Consider the following 6,114-nt stretch of genomic DNA (forward strand, 5'->3'; position numbering starts at 1 on the left):
TGGATCCCTTTCTCTTTGTCAGGTAAATTGAGCACTTTTCTCTCCCAATCATGCTTAGCACCTATTGCCAAAAGCCAAAGCCTACCCAAAATGATTGGATAAGCATTACTACTTGCCTTCATCACAAAAAGGTCTATCACTCTATGCCCATCACCTTGACCTTCACATCCTGAGCCACGCCTAGACACCTAGCTTTAACATGGTTGGCCATCACCATGTGCACATTTGACTTGGCTATCACCTTGACTCCCGTCTCCTTCATGGATGCTTCTATCATGACACAAACATGTGCTCCACTATCTATATAGGCTTATACATGCATCCTTTTCTCAATGACCGCATCCACTAGTGGAAGAACATCAGCGGGGCTACCTACCCTCAAGGCCATGTTTTGCACCGCGTGCACATTCCCCTTAGCTCTCAATAACGGGGATACCTCCATGCATCATCGACTACCTTCTAGAACTCTGTTGAGGCCTAGAATATGTTAGATGGAACCTCCCCCAATGCGGTCAACGAGGCCCATACTTGGCCCGTGGTAAATCTTTTGATGGCCATAACTTGCTCTTGAGAGCTCTAATTCATGATATGAAGAGACAGGCATGCTCCATAATTCAATCACTACACATCTATCCACAAACATCCACTCTAGCCACCTATCCTCACCTACCCTGTCTGTCTCAAATCTGCTACTCCTTCCAACTTTAAACTTGCATAACTTTCACATTGGGCTCCGTTGATGAGTTGTCTAGACTAGCTTCTAGAGCACATCGAGCACTACATTCCAGGACACTAATATAGCACTTTGGACACTTGAACTCGGCATCCCAACTGGCTTATTTTGGAGGCCTTTTGGCCAAAAAATAGCATCAGGCATACATTTCCTTACCCTTTGGTTGCATACGACCTTGAAACCTGCTTAAACCTTTTGCCTTGCACTTGTGCACACCTCTGGCACTGCTTAGCATGACTTGTGGTCTTGACCAACTTTGTCTGTACCAACATCCATGACATCAACCGAGGCTCCATTAGAGGATCAAGACTACTCTAGTGCTATATGAGATGCCCAATACGTCTATTTACAAAGGTGAAAATTGACGAAGCCCTTCACTGACCGATGCACTACTTTCTCAGACAAAGCACACATTAGATTAGATCCACAAGGAGTTCATCGGATAGGTCTCATAAATAATTTTGGCATTTTGAAGACGTTTAATATAATGTTTCATTTCATTTATCTCTCTCTTTTTGTCTCTCTCTCTCTCTGTCTATCTATCTATCTATATATATATATATATATATATATATATATATACATTTATATATCACACACACACACACATACACATACACACACAATGTGTGTGTGTGTGGGAGAGATAAAGAAGGAGGGGAAGTGAACGTGAGAGAGAGGAGAGAGAGGGCGCCATGGTGCATAAGAAAAATCACTCGTCCAAAAACCAAACGTTCATGCCAAAATATTTTCTTTTCACAGAAATATTATGGCCAAACGGCGGCCAAAAATTGATCGGGAAACAGTTGGGTCGGTTGTCCGATTGGCCGGTGGCTTGAAGTCAATGGTTGATGGGCGAAAGTCTTCGATCGATGGCTGATTTCTAGGCAGACTTTTCTTCTCAAGGGGGACGCACATGGGCGCATGGGAGAATTCAACTCGGACTTGTCTACACAACGGAGACTACACACGACTACCTCACCCTTTTGGACTATAAAAGAAGGCCTCTTCTACAAACAAAATGGGTTTTGTGGTGCATTGTGAAGTTGATGTGAGGTGGTGAGAGTGAAGCAAGGCGGGATCTCCAGTAAGGGTATAATCGCTTTGTAACCTACTTCTAGTTTGAAGTACTAAAGCCATTGCGTGGCTGCTTTCCTGTGGACGTAGCCCACATTGGGTGAACCATGTAAATCATATGCTCTCTCTCTCTCTCTCTCTCTCTCTCTCTCTCTCTCTCTCGGGATAGTTTCCTATGACATTAAAACTCTCTTCTTCTTCTTCTTCTTCTCTCTCTCTCTCTCTCATGTGTGAGAATTATCTCTCTCCATTAAGTAAACTACTCTAATATCTCTTAGGTACATCCTATTTCCTAACAAACAACTGGTATCAAAGCAAGGTTTTCTCGTAGCTAAAGTATCTCAAGGAAAGGATTCCTTGAATTGAGTGGGAGTAATGGTGGAGGAAAGTAAGCTCAAGATCAAGAAGTTCAACAACAAAAACTACCAGCATTGGAAGATGCAAATTGAAGACTATCTCTACCATAAGGACCTTTATTTGCAACTAGGCGGTCTTATAAAGAAGCTCTTAACAATGGCAAATGAAGCATGGATTTTCCTTGACCAAAAGGCATTAGGAACAATCCGGTTAATATTGGTGTCAACAATTTCCTTCAACGTTTTGGAGATGAAGACCACGGAGGACTTGATGAAGTCACTTGAGGGCCTCTATGAGAAACCATCAGCATCCAATAAGGTAATTCTCATGAAGCGCTTGCTCAATCTAAAAATGGTAGAGAATGGTTTAGTTGCAGAACACTAAACAACATTGTTGAAGATGATGAAACAGGAAACAGAAGAAAGACAACAACTCAGAGTAGGAAGAAGATGGAGAAGGAGAAGACACAGAGCTTGCGTACGAGATCTCTGTAGTCTCTCTCTCTGTATTAGAATAATAGAGTATACAAACTCAGAGCTACAAAGCTTATATGAAACCCTAAGAGATAAGGTGTCCTTTCACACCAGATGTCCAGGGGGAAAAACCCAGTGGGAGAAAAGTGCCCCTGGTGAAGCGCGTATACACACTAACACTACTACATGTCTACAAATCCCCCCTGTAGTGATAGTGTGAATCCGTACAAGGAAGCAGATCATCATGTGTATGAGAGTAAGCCCAAAGATTTTTGGAAAGCTTCAAACTTTTCTCATGATAACGTCTTCGTAAATAGATCTGCAATGTTATCATGTGTAGGACAGTAAGTTGGTGTGATCTCCCCTACATGTAGCCTTTCCCTGACATAGTGGTAGTGAACCTCTATGTGCTTTGTTCTTGCATGAAATACTGGATTCCTTGCAACTGCCATAGCACTCTGACTGTCAGTGAAAATGGTAGTGGGTGCCTGTTGACACTCACAAAGATCTGCCAATAACCTGCGTATCCATACACAATCAACTGTTGCCGTGAAAGCTGCCCTGTACTCAGCTTCACAAGTTGATGTAGCCACTGTGGGTTGCTTCTTGCTTAGCCAAGATATACATGCATTTCCCAAGAAAAAACAATTTCCACTTGTGGAATGTCGTGTGTCAAAATCACCAACCCAATCTGAATCGCTGTAACCAAGAAGCTGCATAGAATTGTGCTTTCCATACATATCCCTCCTTGGAAAGAACATGGCAATATTAGGGGTACTTGAAAGGTAACGAAGTATGCGCTTCACAGCCTGCCAATGATGCATACTTGGGCTGTGCATAAATCTGCTTGCTTGTGAAACCCCAAATTGAATGTCTGGACGAGTGTTGCCTGCCAAATATATCAAGCAACCAACGGCTGCTGCATAAGTATGTACATCAAAAGGTTCTCCAGCATCATGCATGCTCAAATTTGATCCAGTTTCTACATGTGTAGAGATTGGTTTACAATTTTGCATACCAAACTTGTCCAAAATTTTATGCAAATATTTTGCCTGCAACATGTATATGCCATCGTCTGATTGCACAAATTGAATACCCAAGTAATAATGTAGCAAACCAAGATCAGACATCTCAAAGGTTTTTCTCAAAGCATCTTTAAATGCTTCAATTTCATTTGCATTATTGCCTGTAAGAAGCATATCATCCACATAAAGTGTTAGCATAATGAGAACTCCATCTCTCTTTTTGACATACAAAGTACTTTCTGTTGGACTATTCTGAAATCCCTGGCCAATCAAATAAGTATGTATCTTCTCATACCATGCTCTTGGAGCCTGTTTGAGACCATACAAAGCTTTACACAATCTACATACCTTTTGCTCTTTACCTTTTACAACAAAACCACTTGGTTGACTTACATAAACTTCTTCCTGCAAATCACCATTCAAAAAATCAGTTTTGATATCCAACTAATGTACTTTCCAACCATGATGAGCAGCAATTGCAACTAGTGATCTAACTGTGGACGCACGAGAATTAGGAGCAATGGTTTCATCATAATCTATGCCTTTCTGTTGCGCATAGCCTTTTGCCACAAGACTTGCTTTGTACCTGTCAACAGTACCATCTTGTTTCCTTTTTACCTTAAAAACCCACTTTGTACCAATAGGCTTTTTACCTGTAGGCAAGTCCACTAGATCCCATGTATGATTCTTATGAATAGAATCAATTTCTTGCTGCATAGCATCTTTCCACTGAACACACTCTAAAGCTTGTTCAAATGAATCAGGCTCATCTGCATCACAAAGAGTGCTAAAGCAAGCCAAATCTACTTTCTCTCTACCAAAAGTAGTACCAACACGTGTTTTTCGTGGCAGCGGTGCATCCAACTTGCTATTCTGCAAAGTTTTCTGAACCCATTTAGGCAAGGTTCTTTCTTCCCTGAGAACTTCTTGCTCTTCACGCACAATTTCCTCTACATCATGAGGTGTCACATGCTGGTCAAAAAATTGATCAAGATTATCAACCTGTTGTGATTCTTGATTCTCCACAAAAGAAGGAAGCAAACTTTCAAATACATCATGTGTCCGCATATGCGGTACATCAAAAGCAACCATAGGTTGAGCATTAGTTTCTGCAAAAATTACATCACGACTTTCAAAAATCTTGTTTGTAGCAGGATTGTAAAGTCTATAACCTTTACTTCCACTACTGTACCCCACAAATATACATTTGATTGCCTTATCATCAAGCTTCCCATGTAACTGCTGAGGGATGTGAGCATAAGCAAGACAACCAAAAACACGAAGATAACTGACTGAAGGTTTTTTGTCATACCAAGCTTCATATGGAGTAATGGTCTTCAAGGCACGAGTAGGACACCTGTTCAAAACATGTGCTGCACAAGCAACTGCCTCCATCCATAGCTTATGAGGCAAACTCTTAGCCTTGAGCATACATCTAGCCGTCTCCATTAAAGACCTATTCTTCCTTTCTGCAACACCATTCTGTTATGGTGTGTATGGCATAGTGCATTGGTGTTTAATGCCTTTCTTTCCCAAAAAATCCTTAAATGCACCTGACATGTATTCACCTCCTCGATCGGTACGAAGAGTCTGTACTTTGCAACTTGTTTCAGTTTCAACCATGGCGACATAATGTTGAAAAACTGCAAACACATATGACTTTGCTTTGAGTGGATACACCCAACAAAACCTGGAAAAGTCATCAATGAAGGTCACAAAATAAAGGTTGTTTCCTATAGATGGCGTCCTCATAGGACCACATACATCACTGTGTACAAGCTGCAACTTTCGTGTCGCTCTAACTGAACCATCCTGCAAAAATGCAAATCTATGCATCTTTCCAAGAACGCAACCTTCACATACATGTCTTGGTGGAATCTCTAATAAAGACAAATCATGCACCATATTATGACGTTGTAAAGTCATCAAACTGCCATAACTAACATGCCCAAATCTAGCATGCCACAACTCAGCATCCTGCATGGCCTGAGTCTTTGTTTCTGCAATACATACCTGAATTTGCTTTACATAACGATCTAGCACAAATAGTCCATTTTCCAGCGTACCTGTAGTGATAAGAGAATAACCATTCTTTCGATCTCGTACAACACATCTGTCATTCTCAAAAATGACTCGAAGACCATTTTTTGCAAGAGAGGATACAGACAACAAATTCTTCTTGATCCCTTGAACATATAAGACATCTGGCAAGCATAAATCTGAACCATCTGAAATGGTAATCAAAATCTTACCAGCGCCTTTGATTGGATAAGAAGCATTATTTGCACAAGTCACCTTCTTTCCTGCTGGAGCTGCATCCAATGAACAAAACAAATCCTTCCTTGAAGTAATATGCCTGGATGCACCACTATCAAAGTACCAAATCATTTGTGTCTTGTCAACAGTGTAAGCAAAAAAATCTGAACATACTACAAAAGCATAAGAATCC

Source organism: Adiantum capillus-veneris, chromosome 28, assembly GCF_014529385.1.
Source record: "Adiantum capillus-veneris isolate H3 chromosome 28, ASM1452938v2, whole genome shotgun sequence".
Taxonomy (NCBI): Eukaryota; Viridiplantae; Streptophyta; class Polypodiopsida; order Polypodiales; family Pteridaceae; genus Adiantum; species Adiantum capillus-veneris.